At 44.2% G+C, this 22,347-nt stretch overlaps 1 protein-coding gene and 1 pseudogene across 7 annotated transcripts in view; one reads left to right on the top strand and one right to left on the bottom strand.

Moving 5' to 3' along the window:
• The window catches only part of mid2 (midline 2), a 95,284-nt gene extending 94,749 nt beyond the window's left edge, over window positions 1–535 (bottom strand). For all 7 annotated transcript variants that reach the window (XM_061834368.1, XM_061834366.1, XM_061834370.1 and 4 more), the window contains exon 1: window positions 261–535. The gene's annotated coding sequence lies outside the window, so the exon portion shown is untranslated. The remainder of the gene's footprint in view (window positions 1–260) is intronic.
• Window positions 536–19,023: 18,488 nt separating this feature from the next.
• LOC133509287 (5S ribosomal RNA) lies at window positions 19,024–19,142 on the top strand (annotated as a pseudogene).
• The last annotated feature ends 3,205 nt before the right edge of the window (window positions 19,143–22,347 follow it).

Genomic DNA, 22,347 nt, shown 5'->3' with positions numbered 1-22,347 from the left:
GTCACAACATTCAGCTGATCACAAACAGAAGCATAACGCAGCAACGTGGTCAAGTTTAAGCTTCAAACCAGCAACCCAATTCGCACGTTTGATCAAACTGAGTTTAAACACGTGATACATTAAAATGAATCTCAATACACCGTGGACGACAGCATTCTAAAACCCGGATCCTCTAAACCCACCGCTCCCCCCGGCACTCCTCAGAACCCAAGGGAATCATAACACAAAACGAGACTCTGGGTCTGCGCGTCAACACTCACCAGCCCAACATGTGGAGCGCGATAGTCGCCGGTCATCATGAAGCTGGAGAGGGACCGAGTTCGAAGAAACACGTCGTGAGCTCACCAGACACCGAGCTACGCCGGACGCTTTTTGACGACTTCCTCTCTACCAGAGCCTTCCACTGAGCGCGCGCGCGCGCGCGGTGCGAAGCCCAAACGTGAAGAACCGGCCGCACGCTCACTAACGTGAATGCTCTTAATGGCTAAAACATGCAATACTCGACGCCTCAACTTCTTCTTTCAGAGAAAGAGAAAGAGAAGAGAAAGAGAAAGAGAGAGAGAGAGAGAGAGAGAGAGAGAGAGAGAGAGAAGAGAGAGAGAGAGAGAGAGAGAGAGAGAGAGAGAGAGAGAGAGAGAGAGTTTGTAGAGTAGCTCCACCCACCCGCCAAAGTCCAACCTCAACGCACGCCCATAAAGCGGCAGATTCCAGCCACATTGGGAAATTTTGTGTTTTTGTTGATCATACGCTACATAGATGTCGGACAATTTTTAAGGTACACCTGCACGTCGAGTCACGCATTGCAGTGATTCCCAGTGGTAGGGAATGTTAAAGTATTTGTACTGTACTTTTGTTACCTTTGTAAAGGGGATAGTACTGCATTACTTTGCCTGCAAAATAGACTACAGTTGATTATTCAAACGAGCAGTCACAATTGAGTCATCACAGTCTCACCAAGTACCAATTAGTTTTTGGCGATTTGAACAAAACACTTGTCCATCTACTCAATAGCGTTAAGGTATGTGGACACATCACTGCTTAAAAACTACAATAACTACAACAAAAATGGATAATAAAAAAAAAAGGACTTGGATCTGCTAGTTGCTTCTACAAAGCAGAGGAACGGTGCAGTACCATGAAGGTCAATAGAAATGCTAAATTTAACCGTCACTACACTTTTTTTTATTCCTTCGGGAAAAGCGTATTTACTTTTTTTTTTATTAACCCAAGAATAGCGATTTAGTGGTTGATCAGCACAGAATACATTGTGGGTTAATTATTCATAACGAAGTATATATATTGTATTTTGGTTATAGATGGTAAGGACTGACTCACTGAAGGACTCGCAATACTGATCTTAAATAATATTTACAATGAAAACTGACAAATCTGAAATTCGCTCAATGCCAATGGTTTAACTCGCTGCTCGGGTGACGTCACGTAAGCAAGTGCTTCTCTACCCCCCCCCCCACTTTCAATCAACACACAGCTTTGATAGTTAAACAGATGCATAATCTTTACACCTTTAATCACTCTTCAGATCAGACAGGAGCCTTCCACCCTCCCTCTAATTTAACATATGCATGCCAATGTGTGTTTGTGCATGCATTTCAAATGCACTACTGGAGTAAGAGTCCTCTAAGCTAAATGTTCTGATGGCAAGCCAGTAGCTGCTCAGTTACAGAAGGTTGAGCACCAGAAATGGAATGAGTTTCAAAGCCTAACACCACCGTGACGATGTGGGAACATTTTGGATTCCAGCCAGATGAACGCGGCCATCCCGGAAACAGGGAGCTGGTATGTCGAATTTGTATGAAGTTCCAACAAAGACGACATAACTGAAAAACTCAAACTGACACAATCCAGTGTATATTGCGCACACAAGTTCACATTATATACACGGTAGCGTTAACCACTATTTTAAGAGACGTATCCGCTGAATATGTGGGAAAAGCAGCAATTAAAGAAAGGCTGAAGACTTTTGAAAAATAGTTCAGCTCTTGAACCAAAACAGGTTGTTTTGATCGACTTGTTTTGTAATGAATGCACTTTTTTTCTCCACCAACTGGAAGTTCATTTGCAGTATAATGCCTATTAATCCATTAATGAATGCAATGTTCAGTGCATTCTGAACAGAGCCAAAGTGTGCTTATTTATATTTTTATAGTTTTCGAAGATGTTTTATTTATTGTGCTACATTACACTACTAATGTTCAATCGTATATTCTTTGAGTTACTTGTTCTTAAAAAGGAAATGGATTGCTCTGGTCTAATATCAATATGTCAGTCTTCTTCTTCTTCTTTTCCTTTCAGCTTGTCCCGAAAGATTTTATTGGAGAAGTTTGGCAGGAATTTATAGTCAAAAAAGTCTTCTTTTTCTTTTCCTTTCGGCTTGTCCCGTTAGGGGTCGCCACAGCGTGTCATCTTTTGCCATCTTAGCCTATCTCCTGCATCTTCCTCTCTAACCCCAACTGCCCTCATGTCTTCCCTCACCACATCCATAAACCTTCTCTTTGGTCTTCCTCTCGCTCTTTTGCCTGGCAGCTCCATTCTCAGCACCCTTCCACCAATAAACTCACTCTGTCCCCTCTGAACATGTCCAAACCATCGAAGTCTGCTCTCTCGAATCTTGTCTCCAAAACATCCAACTTTGGCTTTCATCCTAGCATAGACTCTTCTGTCACATAACACCAGACACCTTCCGCCAGCTGTTCCAACCTGCTTAGACCCGTTTCTTCACTTCCTTACCACACTCACCATTGCTCTGGATTGTTGACCCTAAATATTTGAAGTCCTCCACCCTCGCTATCTCTTCTCCCTGTAGCCTCACTCTTCCCCCTCCAGTTTTCTCATTCACGCACATATATTCTGTTTTACTTCGGCTAATCTTCATTCCTCTCCTTTCCAGTGCATGTCTCCATCTTTCTAATTGTTCCTCTGCATGCTCCCTGCTTTCACTGCATATCACAATATCATCTGCGAACATCATGGTCCAAGGGGATTCCAGTCTCACCTCATCTGTTAGCCTATCCATTACCACCGCAAACAGGAAGGAGCTCAGAGCTAATCCCTGATGCAGTCCCACCTCCACCTTAAATTCTTCTGTCACACCTAAGCCACACCTCACCATTGTTCTCCTGCCATCATACATGTCCTGTACTATTTTAACATACTTCTCTGCCACACCAGACTTATGCATGCAGTACCACAGTTCCTCTCTTGGTACTCTGTCATAGACTTTCTCTAGATCCACAAAGACACAATCTAGCTCCTTCTGACCTTCTCTGTACTTTTCCACTAGCATCCTCAAGGAGAGTAATGCATCTGATGTACTCTTTCTAGGCATGAAACCATACTGTTGCTCGCAGATACTTATTTCTGTCCAGAGTCTAGCCTCCACTACTCTTTCCCATAACTTCATTGTGTGGCTCATCAACTTTATTCCTCTATAATTCCCACAGCTCTGAACATCGCCTTTGTTCTTAAAAATGGGAACTTGAACACTTTTCCTCCATTCTTCAGGCAGCTTTTCGCCCGCTACTATTCTGTTGAATAACTTGGTCAAAGACTCCACAGCCACCTCTCCAACTTGCTTCTATACCTCCACCAGTATGTCATCAGGACCAACTACCTTTCCATTTTTCATCCTTTGTAGTGCCTTTCTGACTTCCCACTTACTAATTGTTGCCACTTCCTGATCCTTCACACTTGCCTCTTCATATCTCTTCATATCAATATGTCAGTGGTGGAAACAAATAACAATACCAGTACTATTGTTTGTCGGGATTGTTTTTTGAAAATAGACCATCCTAAAAAATAAATGAAATAAACATATTTAGGGCACCACAGATACTCTGTACAAATACATTGTACAGAGTAAATACTAACAACTTTAATAGAAATCTGCAATATAGAGTAGAGGCACAGCAAAGCAAGACCCGTGGTACTGTGTAGGATTGATTAGTGTAACTGGATTCTGTGTGATGATTTGTTGCAGAGACTTATTGTTCCGGGGCTGTGACTCAGTTTCCAGACGTTTCTAATATACAATATATACTCGACATGTGTGTATGAGTACATGTAAGTGTATATGTACAGTATGTAGATTTATAAATGTATGAGTGTGTATATACAGGGGGCACAGTGGAGCAGCTGTTGCTCTCACAGTTCTGAGGACCGAGGTTAAAATCATATGTATGTTCTCGCCGTGCCTACAAGTATCGTTCTCCCAGCCACTGCCTAACTCACTTGTCCATTCACTCACCATTTAAAGAAGTGTGATTTGTCCTTCCAGCGAACGCATCTCCACTGCTCTGAAGTCCAGTGGCGGTATTCATTAAGCTACTGCCTCCAATGCTTTGCATTCCACTTAGTGTAATGTATAACTTGGATGCAGCTGCTCGGCCATGAAACCCATTGCATCTAAATCTCTGTTGTTGAGATCATCTGAAGGCCAAATGAAGTTTGGAGAACTCTCGTGATTGACTCAGCAAAAAGTTCACACCCTTCTTGCACTATGCACCTGAGCATCCGCTGACCCGCTCCAGCAGTTTTGGTGGCCTACGTCTTTGTGGCTGAGTTGCTGCCTTTCCAAAACAGTTCCATGTTCTTATAATACAACTGACAGTCAACTGAGGAATATTTCGGTGAGAGGAAATTTCACGACTGGGTTTATTGCATAGGTGCCATCCTATCACAGTTAAATGAAACTCATATACTGTATCAAAGTGGCATTGTATTTTGTTGTTTTAATAGCAACACATTGTTAACAGATGAACTCTAGCTGGCTCTGGTGGAGTGACGTGTTCAGTGTGGAGTTAGCACATTTTACCCATGCTTGCAATTTTGTTTTGTTTTTTTTTACTGATACTCCTGTTTCCTCCCACATTACAAAAGCATGTACACAGTATTACGTTATTTGAAGCAGAATTGTTAATAATTGTAAATCGTTATGTGATTGGTTGTCTTGCACAGTATGTGCTGCTATCGACTGGTGAGCAGTCTCGCCACTTGCTCAACGTCAGCTCGGATAGACTACACCTGTGACTCTGGCGAAGAGAAGCTGTAGGATAAAATGGAGGGGTAAATAAATAAATACATTTAAAAATAAATTAAATGAAATTAAAATAGTCATTTTAAGTCTCTAAAAACAACTGAAAGGCTGTAGGTTATTTTTTTGGCAATCTGCTGTATTCTAGAGTGAAGTGATACATGGCCCAGTCCATTGGGATTCATACCACATTGCAATGTAAAATAAGTGTGAAAAACTTCAGTTATTAACTTGCCGCCATGGGTCAAATATCAAGGTCGCCGATCTCAGCCTTCAGAATTAAACACTGTAATATTCCAGGTTTCATGATGGAATGAATTAATTCCAACAAACACACTTGGTTTTCTCTGTGCAGAATGATGCAATCACTGGCAATAAAAAAATGGGGGAAAAAAGAAATCCAGTGCAAAAAAGGCCTAAAGGCTGTAATTACAATCATCACAGATGTGAACATGACAAAGAGCTATTCATAATTGTTGCAACAGTTATGGCTCTAATTGCTGGATTATTTGAACAACAGTTGGATTTCATGTGCGATGAATACCAGTGTTATATTTTGTTTGTGTGCATTTTAAGGAAATTGTATTTTTAAGATAGCTTGTGTCTGTATCGTGATGCACATTTACATATCCCACAATTCCATGGCTGTCATATACTACATATATACTAATAATAGGTATTAATTTAACAACATGAATATTATTGGTTGCTACAATCTACAGCACCATTCATAAATACAGTGCATACATACAATCATATATATATATATATATATATATATATATATATATATATATACGTACATACAGTACATACTTTAATGCACATCGAAAGCAATGTTCTCTGAGCAGTGTAAATAAAAATGGGCTAGTAATAGGTTCAATAAAAGTGAGATCAAATGTTATTTTGTTTTTTAATAGGCTTGTCAAAAATTACTTTGCAGATTGTGGACATATCTGGATTGGATCCAGATAAAACGTGACCAAATAAAAATCTCTCAATGATTAATACATTTTTCTCACTGATGTCCTGGGTGGTGCGCTCCCTATGACACAATTTGGTGCCAATCCAGTTTATGACATGGCAGTTTTAGTAGAGGTTAGCAATCATTAAACGCTTTTGTTTATCTTTTAAAGTCATGATTTTTGATAGAACTCTTTTATGCCAAACTTCCCTACGCAACCACATGCACAGGCTTCCTGAGGCAATTGGAATCTTGAGGGAAATAATTTGGTGAGGTGGATTTTCCACAGAACCTCACTCCATGCTTTTTAAAGCACCTGCAGAGCAATGAAGGTGCACTGTGGATTCCTTCCAAGAAGCAATGCGGATTTATGGATTGTAAAAGGTAGACTGAAAGAAGAGTGGAGTTGCCCACTTCGAGATTCCACAACTGCTTATGCTAAATGCCAGACATTTCTCTCCTATCAAAAGCAGCCTTTTAACCACAAAGTTCCAATGCAATGTCTTGTGAATTTGTCAAATCACAACAGGGGTTCTGAAAATCTTGCAGTTCTGGTGACTGTCCTCAAGTGACATGACTAAATCCACTGGTCTTACACACATAACACTTGTAACTGTGTTTAATATAAACAGGCAAACAGTCATGCCCGCATCATTTGTGTTTCTCTACGATTAATTAAAGCCATTAGCAGATACATCTATTTTTAGCCATTGGACCTTAAAATATAGTACCTAAATTGGAATATCACGGTAAACACTGTCAAGAGGTTTGGGTTTCTCTGGCCTTACTGGATGGAGTATGCGCATTTTTTTCCCCATAGTTATACCAACTTCTTTCAACATTTAAAACGCACGTTAGGTTTAGTGAAGTGCCATGAAGATGTCCTTTATTGTATTGTATTTTACTTAGTTTTTAATGAGTAATTCTACCCCTCCCATGTGATAAGTAGTTGACTATATTATCAAAAGGAGATCTGATTTGGAAAATGTATTTGTATATTCTGGTTTTATTTTAAGACAGCAGAGTCCTTCTGTATGTCCTTGTAAATGTGCTCGGGACTGTTGTGCGTACTCACTGTTTTTCTATTTCTTTTTCATCCTCTCCATGCAGCCATTCCCATAAAGATAAATCTGAGTGTGGCTAGAAGAAGCTAATTGTTTGAGAATGTTGAGGGAATGAGAGGGGTGTCTTTCTGTACTTCTTTTTCTTCTATTTTCTCTCTCTCACTAGTGTATAACGAAGGTGATTCTTTGCTTGCGCTTAAGGAAATGGTGATGACTTGTACCCTTTTGAGGAAAATAAGATATGAACTTAAATAACATTCCATTCCTAATCCATAGAGTTTAGTATGATATCTGTCAAGCCTTTGCAGCTATAAGAGCTTCAAATATTTGAGGATGTCCACATGGTTTACGAGTGTATTTATGGGATTTTTTTTCAACCATTTTTCTAGAAGTAGATTTGTAAAGTAACATACTGATGTTGGATGAGAAGCCTGCATCGAATTTATCCCAAATGTGTTTTATCTGGTGGAGGTCAGGACTCTGTACGAGCCAGTCAAGCTCATCCACAACAAAATTTCTGTTATCTATGTCTTTATGGACATTGCTTTGTTCACTGGTGCACAGCCATGTTAGAAATATGCAGCAGACCTGTTCCTACAAAGTTGGGAGCATGGAATTGTCCAAAATACTGGCTCCTAAGTTCTAGTGATAGGAACTCTGAAATATTCAGCATACCAAGAGCTTTCGGAGAATTTATTGCTCCCAACTTTGTGGGGAACAGTTTGGGAATGGCCACGTAATGTTCCAAAATTAATGACTGCACCCATGCACAAAGCAAGGTCCATCTTGGTGAAACTCTGTGGAAGAAGAAGAATGAGAACCAGTACTTTTTCATAGTGCTGTACCTCTAGAGCAGTGGTCTCAAATTGGCGGCCTGCGGGCATTTTGTGGCCCATGGGACGATATTTCGTGGCCCCCACCTTAATATGAAAGTTTAATGTTAGTGCGGCCCTCAAGTTTTACATGAATGACAGTTTTACCATGTTGTGTACAAAGCCACCCAAACATGGTGGGGTATATGGCTCTCGGGCACGTGCAAGCAGAGAATTTTCTGAGTGAAAATTATAGCAGCATTGCCATGTAGCATTTTACTAGTAGTTTTGTACGCAATTTCTTGACACAAGCATCTTTGTTTATCGTTTTTCATTCATTCATTTTCCAAGATGCTTATCCTCACCAGGGTAGTGGTGGTGCTGGCCATGAGTGCATGCACGCTGAGGGTGCAGCCCACCCTCAGCTGGTCGCTGCCTCCTATGGCCTCGAGGTAAATTGAGTTTGAGACCCCTGCTCTGGAGTCTACACTGTCCCGAGATGTAAACGGTAATTTTTGGTAGTCAATATGTGCCCTGTGATTGGCTGGCAAACTGTATAAGGTGTATCCCGCCTCTCGTTCAAAGTCAGCTGGGATAGGCTCCCGCTGAATCATGACCCTAAGAAGGGCATACTGTCTTGTAAATGGATGGATACATTTACAATGTGTAGGTGTACTTAATGAAGTAGTTGGTGAGTGGAAAGAGTTCAGTATGAATGACCTGACAAACAGATACATATAGTCTTGTTTTCCAAATTTGCATCTACTGAAGCTAAAAGGCGCAACAAGCTATACAATAAAGTATGCCACAGTCATTCTACAGTATGAACAGGAAAATCGGGATAAAAATGGAAAGTGAAAAACCTTTTTTTAATGTTTTATTTTGTAGCAGAAGGTATTGTTTGGACGAAACCACCGAGAAATAAAATACTAGCATGGTTAGGCTTCTTATTTTGAGAAAATATTGTTTAAAAGATCACAATTTCTTGTCACTTACATATATTTCACTTTCATCTTGAAATATATGGTACACATTAGCATACACATACAGAAAATATGAACGGAATAGAATAAATACATCTTGGCCTTGCAAACCTGAACAGTCAATCCTAGGCTGTAACAACTTCAGCAACTTTGACTTCCATAAACTCAACACTTTAATGATGTTTGTTTACTTTGGGACTGTGCGAGTAAACGACCGGCTGCAACTGACAATGATTTAGCATACGTTTCATTAGCCAGTGGTATGCACATTAAAGAAAATTGGAGCTGTACCCTGTGTTCAGGAGACACAGGCAAATGAACAACTAATAAAACCTGAAATACAGTCCCTGGCAGACAGTCAACAGATGTTTACTGCTGTGCAATCGGCACTGTGTTAGTCAATCTTGTACTCACATGCCTACTACCACAATACTCACCTCAGTGCAGCACTGTCACTAGCATCCCACTACGACGAGATTCTTTTATTACTGTACCCACTATCTTGGCTAATGTCACTTCCTACTGCACGACAATGTCACTTCCTACTGTACGAATGTTTGGTTTCTTTACACCCCTCCATGTAGCACGCTCTCAAAATTGTTGTCGCTATATTTGGTTTGGGTTTCATGATGCTGCAAATACACATGTAGTGTATTTTTGATTTACTAATTCGTCATCAAGCTTTCCTCTCACCTTCTCCACAGAAGGTTCTCCCCAATGTCCTAAATAACACCTCATCCAGGATACATTGTGCAGCACTAGCCAGTCAATAGACAGTACAACTTATTTTTTGACTAGACTATAAATCCAGTGCAGAGATAGTCACACACACAAACATGGAGGTTAGACCAGAATTGCGTGCACACACTCCCCGGTGCATCTAAAAGAGGGAGGTCTGCACTGCTAAGGCTCTGTTTACGGCCGAGTTGATTTGTTGCCAATCAAAGTTGTAGACTGACAAACAAGAAGAAACTTATTTCTTCGAGTCCGGGAGATTGAAGCATACAAAATATGTTTACATGGAACTACAAGAGCAACGATAACAGGAATAATATTAATAATGCATTCCGCAGCACGGTTTATGACTAGTTAGCACATCTAGCTCACTGTTCTCGGGACCCTGGTGCAAATTCTCCGGGTAGTGCTCCCACACCACCACCCCGAAAAAAAACGTGTGGTAAGTTAATTGCCCATAGGTTTGAATATGAGTGTGATTGGTTGGTTGTTTAAATGTGCCCTGCAATTTCCTGGCGCCCATTTCAGGGTGCACTTCCTCTCGCCCAAAGATAGAAGAGGTAATCTCCAGTATACCCCCGACCCTAGTGAGGACAAGCGGTACAGAAAATGGATGCATGGATAGATGGATAATGCATTCAATGAATTTATTTCCACAATACTTTTGAGGGTTGCTCTTCACATATTTATGAATGAATTATGTCTGACAACAACTACACGACTGCGGAGCTCAGAACAGCTGCACCAGTATTTAGAAATTATCTAAGTTTAGATGCATTTTCATCCACCAAATTGTAACTCTGATGGGTACATATCAAAGGTACGCCCATCTTGGTGTAAACTAGTCTGCCAAATTGCTGAACATGATTAGCGAGCCTTGCGCTTGCACAAAAATCAGGGTGCGCCAGCATTTGCAGTCAATGAAAATACAGCCATACATGTTGTTTTCAAAACATCTGATCCAAAAAATGATCTATTGTGATTCACTTTTTCTATGTTATCCTAACCATTTCAGAATTGGAATTGTGCTGTTATGCAAATTTTGTAGCACAAATAATAAACCCAAAAGGAAAATCAATGTATGTTTAGTCTAGTTCATCTCTAACAGCATCTTGTTCTTGGGGTTTATTTAACTCACACTTAATGAAAACATTCCATGACCTTTGCATTTTGAATGCCTGTGCACATGTTTACATGTATATGTGAATGCAGAGACCTTCTCTACCACTGTCACATTACTTTGTTCACCCTTTGGCTTGACGATAGACAACTTAGAGTTGAGCACAATGTCATTGATGCACACCAACCAGCTTTGGACAGGTCTTAACATTTTTTGGCACATAATCTCAATAAGAATAATAGTTAATTGAAAAAAAGTAAAGGTAAAATGAAAAAAAGAAATTGTCAAATAATAAGAGAGGAATGGTCCAACTAGTCTAGTTTGCATGTTCTCGCCATGCCTGTGTGGGTTCTCTACAGGCACTCGGTTTTCCTCCCACTTCAACAAATCATGCATAGTCAGGTTATTGGAGACTAAATTTCCAGTAAATGTGAATGTGAGTCTGAATGGCTGTTTCTTTATGTATCCCCTACGATTGGCTGGCAACCAGTTCAGGATCCATCCTGCCTCTAGCCTGAAGATAGCTGGGATAGGTTCCAACACTCCTGCGACCCTTGTGAGGATAAACAGCTTAGGAAATGGATGGATGAATGTATTAAGAGAGGCTCTGCGTATCCTCACAGGAGATATGGAAGCGCATTTTCCCATCCATCTACAGTGGCCTGGCATGGCAGAAAACATGTCAAAGACATGGTAAACAGTGGGGTGATTCAGGTAAATTAAAGTATATTTTCAGCTCTATCTTATCCATCCATCTATTTTCTTAGCTGCTAATCCTCACCAGGGTCGCGGGAGTGCTGGAGCCTACCCCTGCTGTCGACAGGCAGGAGGCGGGGTATACCGTGAACTGGTTGCCAGCCAATTGCAGGGCACATTGAGACAAACAGCTGCACTCACAATCACACGTAGAGGCAATTTAGTGTCCAATTAATGTTGCATGTTTATGGGATGTTAATGTTGCATGTTTATGGGAAGAGGGAGGAAACTGGAGCACCCGGAGAAAAGCCAAGCAGGCACCGACAGAACATGCAAACTCCACACAGGCGGGTCCGGGATTGCATTCGGACCTCAGAAATGTGAGGCCAATGTTTTCCAGCTGATTCACCGTGCCGCCTATCTGATCTTACCTGATGCAAAACTACCTTAAAAAGGGATGAACATTGCAATGAGTACAATATGTACTCTACTGTACTGTACTGAGCCATTTTAGCATAGTAAATTTTAAGTTTAAAATCAGGGCAGAAAAACCATAACCTGTTAAGGTTTGAGCAACTGTATCCCAATGGTGAAGATCATCACCAACCACTGTGGGGGACGTAGGTTCAAGACCCTGACTGGACCATTCAGAAAAAGTTCCTTGATTCTTGGCTGTGATGTCCTTGAGCAAGATGCTAATACACCAAACTGGTCCCTAGGTCTTTATGGTGCCCCTGCTTCCCTTAGTTTTCCACTAACAAGTGTGTGTGTGTGTTCACTGTGATGGGTAAAATGCAGAGAACAAATTTTATGTTGCATGCATGTTCATGACAATAAAGGTGATTCTTTTTCTTCAAAAAAAGTGAATTTTAAAAATATGCTCACTGAACAGGCACAAATAAATAAAATTATACATTTAAGAAATGAAAGCTCGGTTGAGACCTGGCAGACAATAATATACAACGAGCATTATACACCAATGTCTCATGACAACAAACTCCAGTAATATGTGGAAATTCAGATGACAAGCTATCACTTTTCACATGTCTAAAAAGAACCAAAGACTGCTTTGAAAATTTGCTTCCATAATACTGTCTTCATGCTTTCTGCTTGAGTAGCAACTTTGCTTGCAAAGTGGCTTCTTGCTGTCAGCTGCCATAAACTGTTGGTTTTGACGAGCTGCTTTTATGCTCCAATCATGCAGCAAGATGCTTTCTGGTTTAACGCCAAAGCCTCATTGAACTACTGTATATCACAATTAAATTGGTGGATGAGGCTGACAGTGTGACACTTTTTTAAAAGTAAAAAAAAATATCTATTATTGAGGCTTGTCTTGTTTTTGATCTGAAGGTGAGTTCAGATTGTAGAGATGTAAAAAGAGCCATGGGAAAGAGAGCAGTACAGATAGAGAGACAAAGTAAAAACACAAAGTGTTTGCAGAGTTGCATATTTCCAATTAGGACCAGTATGAACAAATACAGCTCTCACAAAAGTAAAACTTTTATTACTTGTCTCTGCTGTTAAAAATCGATTAGGATTATTCCAGTGAGCAGTCTCAGGGCAGGAGAAAAGAAAAAGTGACTCTTACAGATTCCTGAACAATTGATAATAATTAATAATTGCCGATAAAATTATGTAAATTTAAGCTACAGTATGTCTGAAAGCAGAGCAACAACATGTCGGCCTTCTCTGACAACTGTTGGGTCACAAGATTCACTGGGATCATCCATACTTTTCATTTTCACGGGTGTGGTGGTGACTGTCACAACTCCATGACTATGGACAAGAACCTAGCTTCATTATTAACATTATGATTATTATGTTATGATGCTTTTTGTCAGTATTTTAAATACACACCATTGAAACACCACTGTTGGCTATTTGCAATGCTGAGAAGCATATGTGAACATATGTTACATCATTTATACATTTGTAATCATAGCCCTCTGAATTGTAAACCAATAAAATCATGTAGTGGTGAGAGATTCTCACCCCTACAACCCAAAAGCCTCTCTACTCAGAAAAACTGCTTCTATCATGAAAATCATAGTTCAAGGATGCTTACTTTGCAGACAAAACCTCTAATTATAACCACTTCTTGCCAGTTTAGTTAATCTTCTCCAGGCACCAGCGACTCACCTGAATGGGATGATTGCCCGAAACAACATAAAGTGGAAGACTCTTTTTTTATGTTCCACGGTCACATATATACTTTCTAACACTGGTACAGACTCACCAGTGTATGTCCTTAACTTCAATTTAGGATTTTGGAGAGCAAAGTGTTGCAGCATTGTAAACAACATTCCATACAATAGCTACACATGTACCAATGTCCACCTGCATCCTGAATGTCTGGTTCTCCAATAGTGGTCTGACCCAGTATCCATTGTCATCGATATCAGAGAAAATATGCATTGTCTTTCTCTGTCTCACAATTAATCAGCTCATCGTCTTCAGGTTCCTTCTTATTCACATTTCATAATTTCTTCCCATTCGCCCCACTTTTTTTTTAATCTCTCATTATGTATCTCAGTTTTCTTATATTAAGAGGAATGTTCAATGTTGCCCTTCTTACCATTAAAAAATGGCAGCATGTCACAACTGAATTGTTAGTTAACTGTTTAAAGGCCAACTGAGACCTAAAACATAACATTTAGTATGTTAACCAAAAAAGATCAGCTGCAATGGACTTATTAGTTTGTTCACAGCACGTCAGAATGTTGCCGCATATTGATTTTTTTTTTTTTCATCTTCCGCCATGAAAATTTTGTCGACTGGTTTGAGTTGATGAAGAACCAGGAAGTTACGTTTTTTGCAGTAATAGGGTTGAGTGTTTATATTGGTTTATAGCTACTGTACCGGCAAGAAATTACCCGTTTTTTCTGCGTGTAAGCCAAAATGCTGGCTCGTTGTATTGCTGGGTTTTGCTTGAACACTCGGGAGGATGGACTCACTCTTCACACATTTCCAAAAGACCTGATTCGTGGTGAAAAATGGATTGCACAGGTGCAAAGGACAAGAGCTTGGTGTGCTCTAAATGACAGTTAAGTATATAGAGCTATTAAAAAAATAATGGTTGGTGGGACTAATTTGTCTGACAATTTATAGTGTGGTGTTTACATAACTCACCCGCGGGACCTCGAGTTGGGTTGTTGGGTTCCGCACAGACTGTTTTTGTTGTTACACTTCTGGAGTGAGGAAGTAGTGAGTGCCCGCCGTTATGTGAGTAGTCTGTTGATGTCTTCCAATAAAACAAGGTTTGTTCCCGTGTTCGACACTCCAGCTCCGACTCCTTTTTTTCGGCGCTACATTGGTGACCCCGACGTCAGTCCGGGCGTTTCCGAGACTGAACCGAACATGGCAACCGCCATCCTCAAATTGCTGGAGTTTTGTGAGACATCCACGGCAGCGTGATTCGCGCAGACGGAGGCTCATTTCGCCCTCCACGGGATCTCGGATGATTCCGCGCGTCATACCACGTTGTCTCAGCCCTCGGGAGCTCAACGGCGGCCAGAGCAGTGAGTTTCACCACATCTCCCCCAACCCGAGATAAATATGCTGGGCTCAAGGCTCACCTGCTCAAGGTTTTCGAGCTTTCCCGGCCAGAGCCTGCCTGATGTCTTTTGGCTATTAATGGACTGGGGGACAGCAAACCTTCAGAACTCATGGAAATGATGCTAAACCTGCTGGGCACGGAGGAGCCCAATTTCATTTTCATGGAACTGTTTCTCAGACACATGCAGCTGCATGTTCTGACGGCGCTCACTGAGCCCCGGGCCCTGGCTGAGGAGGCCAACCCTTTCTTCCTGGCCACCCAGCCCTTCTCCCCTGAGGTGCTGGCCCTGGCGCGCACTTACTCGCCCCCGGGCGTGGGTGGAGGTCGGGGAATCCAGCAGGGGCCCCATCGCCACGGACGGCCGCGCTGGCATAGGCTTTTGCTACTTCCATGCCCATTTTGGCGCAAAAGCAAAGAGGTGCCGCGCCCTTTGCAACTACGACGCATCGGGAAACTCCAAAGCCCGCACTCCGCAGCGGCAGTGAGCGTGGGCGCGAAGAGCCGGCTGCTGTTCGTCAAGGACACGCTTTCCGTGCGCAAATTCCTTTGTGACATTGGTACCCAGAGGAGCGTCCTGACTGCCACTGCAGAGGACGCCGCTCTTGGGACTCAAGAGCCACCCCTACTGTCCGCTAATGGCTCCCCTATCCGCTCTTATGGCATAAAGACTGTGGACTTGTGTTTTGGGGGTCAGCGCTTCACATGGGACTTTATCACTGCAGACGTCTCGTTCCCTCTCCTCGGCGCTGATTTTTTTTTTTTTTTGTGCCCACGGGGTTCTAGTGGACGTCAAGGAGGGCCGTCTGGTGGATGCACTGACTTTCTCCACGGTTGCCTGTGTCCGCAATGAGGCGACTTATGGCGGTCTCTCCAGTTCACTCTCAGATGGCACCAAGTATCAGCTCCTCCTTGGTGAGTTCCCTGGCTTGACACGGCCAATTTTCTCCTCTGCCACAACTAAACATAGGGTCGAGCACCACATCAAGACCAAAGGCCCCCCGATTCACACTAGACCCCGACGGCTGGACCCCGAGAAGCTAGCAGTGGGTAAGTCCGAATTTGCCAACATGGAGCGTCTGGGCGTCGTCCACCGCTCGGATAGCCCGTGGGCCTCGCCGCTACACATCGTCCCTAAACCGAGTGGCGGTTGGGGACCATGTGGTGACTACCGCTGCGTTAACGACGCCACTACACCCGACCACTACCCTGTTCCACACATTCAGGACTTCTCGGCCCACCTGGCAGGCAAAATCCTGTTCTCCAAGGTCGACCTGGTGCGCGGGTATCACCAGGTTCCCGTGCACCCCTCAGACGTTCCCAAGACGGCTGTAATCACACCCTGTTGGCCTGTTCAAGTTTCTGAGGATGCCGTTTGGTCTCAAAAACGCGGGCCAATCTTTCCAACGTTTAATGGATTCTGTGCTCAGAGACTTGGCCTTTGTGTTCGTCTATTTGGATGACATTCTCATCGCCAGCTCCTCGGAGGAAGAACATCTGATGCACCTCCGCGACCTCTTCGCAAGACTCGAGCAGCATGGCCTGATCATCAACCCGGTGAAGTGTCTTTTCAGGGTGCCCTCCATCTCGGGCACCTAATCGACAAGAACGACGCCGCCCCCCTTCCGGCAAAGGTGGAGGCTGTCTCCGCTTTTCCCCGACCTCGCTCGGCTCAGGGTTCCGGGAGTTTCTGGGGATGGGGACTTTCTACCACCGGTTTCATCCACCCGGCCACACCATGCACCCGCTGTATGAGGCTCGTAAAGGCAAGGCCCCCAACCAGGACATTGAATGGACGGCCGAGAGGGTGGAAGCCTTCAAGGCTACGAAGGCTGTGCTCAGTCGTGCCGCTATGCTGGCCCACCTGTCCCACGGGGCCCCCGTCGCTCTTACTACTGACGCAGCGGACTACGCCGTTGGGGCCGTATTCGAACAGTGGGTCAGCGGCACCTGGCAACCACTTGCCTTTTTCAGCTGTCAGCTGGTCCCCAGGGAACGCAAATACAGCACATTCGATAGGGAGCTCCTCGGCCTCTGGCTGGGGATCCGCCACTTCCGTTCCCTATTGGAAGGCCGTAGGTTCACGGCATCTGTGGACCATAAACCCCTCACTTTCGCCATGTCCAAGGTGGCCGAGCCGTGGTCCGCCCGCCAGCAACGCCAACTGTCGTTCATCTCAGAGTACACTATGGACATCCAACACATCGTTGGCAAATCCATTGTGGTCGCGGACTGGCTCTCCAGGGCGGTTGTCAGCACTGTGCATCTGGGTCTCGACTACTCCTGCATGAGCGCAGACCAGGCCTCGGACCACGGGGTGCAGGCCCTCAAGACCTCTGACACGGGTTTGCACCTGGAGGAAGTTGCTGTTGGTGACTCGGGCGTCATGTTGCTGTGAAACCTCTCGGCTGGGCAGCCTCGGCCGCTGGTCCCTGCGAACTGGCGGCGGGCTGTTTTTGAGGCGGTCCACAACCTCTCCTACCCTGGCAGGAAACCGTCCGCGAGGCTGGTGACCCAGAAGTTTGTGTGGCGCGGGCTTAAGAATGATGTGCAGGCCTGGGTCGACTCGTGCGTGGCCTGTCTGCGATCTAAGGTGCATCGCCACACAAAAGCCCTTCGCTGTCCCCGAGAGGAGGTTTGACCACTTAAACGTCGACTTGATGGGGCCGTTTCCTCCCTCGCACAGTTTCACCTATTTGCTCACCATGGTGGACAGGACAACCCGCTGGCCCGAAGCCGTTCCCCTCTTCTCGACGACGTCGTTGGACGTGACCCGGGCGTTCATCGGCACGTGGGTTGCGCGCTTCGGGACCCCGTCCGACCTTTCCTCTGACCGTAGCCCTCAGTTTACCTCTGAACTCTGGAATGCAGTCGGTGAGACTTTGGGGGTCAAGCTGCACCGCACTACCACCCATCACCCTCAGGCGAACGGTCTCTGCGAGCGGTTACACCGCTCAATGAAAGCAGCCCTGCGTGCCGGCTTGACGAACGCCAACTGGTTGCATAAGCTCCCGTGGGTCTCGGCCTCAGGTGCGCCCCCAAGGAGGACCTGATGTCCTCATCTGCCGAGCTCATCTATGGCCAGCCGCTGCGGGTCCCGGGCGAATTCATTCCAGACGCCACGGCGCCTTGGTCTGCAGCCAGGCAATGGTCCTCCCTGCTGGAGGCCGCCAAAGGGTTCGTGCCAGTTTCCACGTCGCAACATGGCACCCCAGCTGCCCGGTTGCACCGTTGCCTGCGCTCTGCGGATTTTGTGTTCATTCGACATGACGCCCACTGTGGACCCCTGCGCCCCCCATACGACGGCCCCTTCAGGGTCCTGGAGCGTGGGGATAAGAGCTTGCTCGTGGACATTGGTGGTAGACCCGAGACTGTTTCCGTGGACGGGGTCAAACCCGCGCACCTGGACATTGCGCAGCCGTTGGGGTTGGCTCTCCCCCCGCGCCGGGGTCGTCCCCCTTTTGCCCTGTGCCCCTGCACCTGCCGGGGTGCCCTTGACCCCGCCTGGGCCCTTGTCCCTTGACTCAATGGACAGTGCAGCACCCCCCGGGGTCGGGTCGTCATCCCTCTGCGTCATGGGGATTTTGTCTATGGGTGAATTCTGGGGTAGGGGGGGCTTGTGTGGTGTTTACATAATTCACCCGCAGGAACTCGAGTTGGGTTGTTGGGTTCCGCACAGACTGTTTTTGTTGTTGCACTTCCGGAGTGAGGAAGTAGTGAGTTCCTGCCGTTATGCGTGTAGTCTGTTGATGTCTCCCAATAAAACAAGGTTTGTTCCTGTGTTCGACACTACGCCTCCGACTCTTTTTTTCCGGCGCTACAACAGCATATGTTACGTGATAATTTAGAATAAATCCTCTTGGTCAAACCAGCAAAATATCATAAAGCACTCATTATGCATTTAATCAGACACAAAACAAAACAATGATAAAACAGAAGTACAAAGACAGTTTAGTAGCATGTAACATGAGCTAACTAGCCAAATGTATAGTCACCATACTCGAACAAATGTTATTTCCAGTGAATGTTCCAGCAATGCAATGAGGGCTTATGGCCACGCTACCCTGAGAACACCCGACATCGTCAGATCTCGGAAGCTAAGGGGGTTTGGGCCTGGTTAGTACTTGGATGTGAGACCGCCTGGGAATACGAGGTGCTGTAAGCTTCTCTCCAGCAGAGTTGTTGTGTCAGGAAGGGCATCCAGCGTAAAACTGTGCCAAACAAATATGAGTTCATCTGAGAGGACATTCTGTGGCGACCTTTAACGGGACAAGCCCAAAGGAAAAGAAGAAGTTCCGTGTACTTGTCCGAAAGAAGCAGTATTAAAAAAAACCTCCATCCGCGTCCAGCGATGTAATCCTTCTCTCAGAACGTAACAAAAGAGCGGTGTCATATCGCCGGTGGCCACCGTTTGCCGTGGCCACTGTTAGAAAGAAGGTGGCCACAGTTTCCCGGTGGCTGCCGTTAGCCCCGAGGGGTCGGGGGGGAAAGGTCGTTTTACCGCGTGCCACCGGTGTCTGGTCACCCCTGAAGTTACTTCACTGAGCATGGGTCTGCCTGGGTACGCTACATACACAAGACTTGTAAAAGAGTTTGGAAATCGAACAATTATAGGCCTTTCATTTTGAATTTTTCATCGGGTTCCTCATTCTGTCACGAAACGGGGCTCGAGGCTGGACCCAAATGCACGACTCCAGAGACAGCAGACAGTACAGAGGAAACCTTTATTCGGTCCAAGGTCTGAGATCAGGCAGACAGTCCCAACAATCAGAAGTAATAGTACGGCAGGCTTACGAGGGTGGTCAGTGGACAGGCGTGGGTCGGTGCATGGAGAGCAGAAGTCAGGCCAACAGGAGTGCGGGAACGAGGCATCAAGGACGACGATCTAGTGAAGGACAAGTCGTCCCCCACGTCCTATCTATACTGGGCGTCATCAACTGTAACATGGTGCAGGTGTGCTCTGACTGATTGGCTGGCCACGCCAGCCTGGGCAGGAAACCAGGAGCATGACACATTCGTTGGTTGGGGAGTCTGTTGTTAGATAGAAGTGGTCTGCATATCGTCTAAATATGGCTCGAAATGATATGGTAAAATGGCCCCGGTCGCTTCACTCGCTTCTAAGATGTTCTCTTCTTCAAAAAGAGCTTCAGTCTCTGAAGGGGTATTAGAAAAATCTGAAAATGTCTTTCTTCATCTGTCATAGCAGGTGGCACAGCCTGTTTTCTATGGCGACTGTCCCAGTGTGACATCTGTAAATGACGTCGCAGCTAATATGGCCACCACTGGGATGTCGAGTGAGACTTCTGCAACTATCCACATATTTTTACGCAGTCTTTTGCTTAGTCAGGGACAGCTTCTTCAGGGACATGGTCATTGACTTGTCCAGTGATATAGCATCTGGTGATAGCCAGGCTCACGCAACCCAAAACATTTAAAGTACAATTTCTCAAGGAAGGAAGACAAGAGGAACCTTTGCTTGCAAGGAGAATGTGGGATGCGTCTCTTTCACAATCTCGAACCCGTTCTGTCTACTTCCAAAAGAGTCCTCCTGTTTATTCCTTTGCGCAGTCCGTATCACAACAAAACAAACAACTAAAGCAACTGTGACAAAGTAGCCAATGTGAATCTTTGCGATGTCTTCATCATCCTCTCGAGATCGTCACTCTTTATGTTGTCTGCTGCATCCCTATCTGGTGTTTCCACGGCACCCAATGTAACTTGATTGCATCACATTGTTTAAGCACATCATAGCAGAAGCTTCCATGGCTCCCAATGGCTCTCTTGATTGCATTGCATCAAATTAAGCAAAGAAGCATTAAAACAACCATAAGAGCAAATATGAGATAACTTCATATCCAATTAATCCAACATTTGACACGCTCTCCACTCACTTTTTTTTCGCATTGACATTTAAGTGAATAATATTATATGTAGTTTTGATAACAATACCTGTTTTAAAATAGTTGCTCTTTAACCAGTCAATGGCAAGAGGGAAGAAGCTGTTGGAATGTCTGATAATCTTTTCAGCACTTTTGATTTTCCGTTGCAGTTGGAGTTCATCTCTCTTTTTTTTTGGGAGCAGCACCAAACTAGAAGAACACAGACTGATTCAATAACTGCTGTGTTAAACTGTCTTAACAACTCCTGTGGCAGGCCGTGCTTCCTGTGAAGCTGCAGGAAGTACATCCTCTGTTGTGTTGTTTTGAGGATCGACTTGGTGTTTAATATCTACTTCAGGTCCTGAGAGATTCACCTGCCATTAGCAATTATACTTTAGTAGAGAGGTGGTCAAACATTTTTGGACTATACTTTTCAAGCAGCCAACCTCCCTGTGGCCTACCGACTGGTTGGGGTGAACAAATGCAAAGAACCCATGCACAAGAGTGTATCATCGTCACGATGGCCATGAAAGAAGCTAGAAACATAAATAGCAGACCAACTTGCCAGCTTGCTAGAATGTACCTTTATGTGCAGTGACATATCAGAAAATGCCAGGATTGATCAGACCGACTGTCAGTCAATCGACAGATACTCTATCGCGACTGACACATTGAGCACCGCCGCTGTAGTATTTGTGTTGGATTTCACAATGATAACTAACTATGGTATATTCAGAATGTTGAATGTACAAGTGTGGTCACAATCACCAAAATGTGTAACAGCTACCGGTGACGTTATATTAAGTGAATTAGGCCCGTTTACAAAATATCCTCCTTCCTCTCCTACTTCACCCATGTGATATGTCTTCTCCTTTGTAGTGTTGCGATGAGCGAGTAGTGTCCATACAATGTAACGCTTGGTGAGCTCTACTTCACAATGGTAGTAAGACTTGCTCCACATTGATGGAATGAGCTTGAGGTTGCTATGAATGCTTAGCCTGCCTGATCTGATATCGCCATTCACCATTAAAAAGGAGGTGTTTTCCATTTTCTATTTACATTTTGTAAGATCCAATCCGGGCCAATCTTATTTACATGTCAAATATTAACAAGAAATCAAGCTGTCTCAACTGCCAGGTATAAAAAGACCAACGACAGTCCCTTGAAAAAGAACATTATGTCGTGGATGGTATTTCATATGAAAAAAAAAAAAGCCAAACAAGTATTAGGAAGCAAACACTCACTTAATGAAGTCTAAAAACCTAAATTCAAAGTAATAAAGAAATACGGAAAGATAACACTCCCCTCTAAAACAGAAAAAAACATGGGATATGACTACACAAAATAATGCACCAACATAGACTGAAAGAAAGCAGGGAACTTAATACGAGCAAAGTGAGGAGAGAACAACGAGTACCAGGAAAGAATATGAGTGGTTGGAGAAAGCTGGTTGCTAGGCACAAGAGACAGGGCTGACAAGAACAGCTGGAA

Source organism: Syngnathoides biaculeatus, chromosome 11 (genome assembly GCF_019802595.1).
Source record: "Syngnathoides biaculeatus isolate LvHL_M chromosome 11, ASM1980259v1, whole genome shotgun sequence".
NCBI lineage: Eukaryota > Metazoa > Chordata > Actinopteri > Syngnathiformes > Syngnathidae > Syngnathoides > Syngnathoides biaculeatus.
Note: the sequence above shows the minus strand (reverse complement) of the source record. Positions and strands in the feature narration are given on the sequence as shown.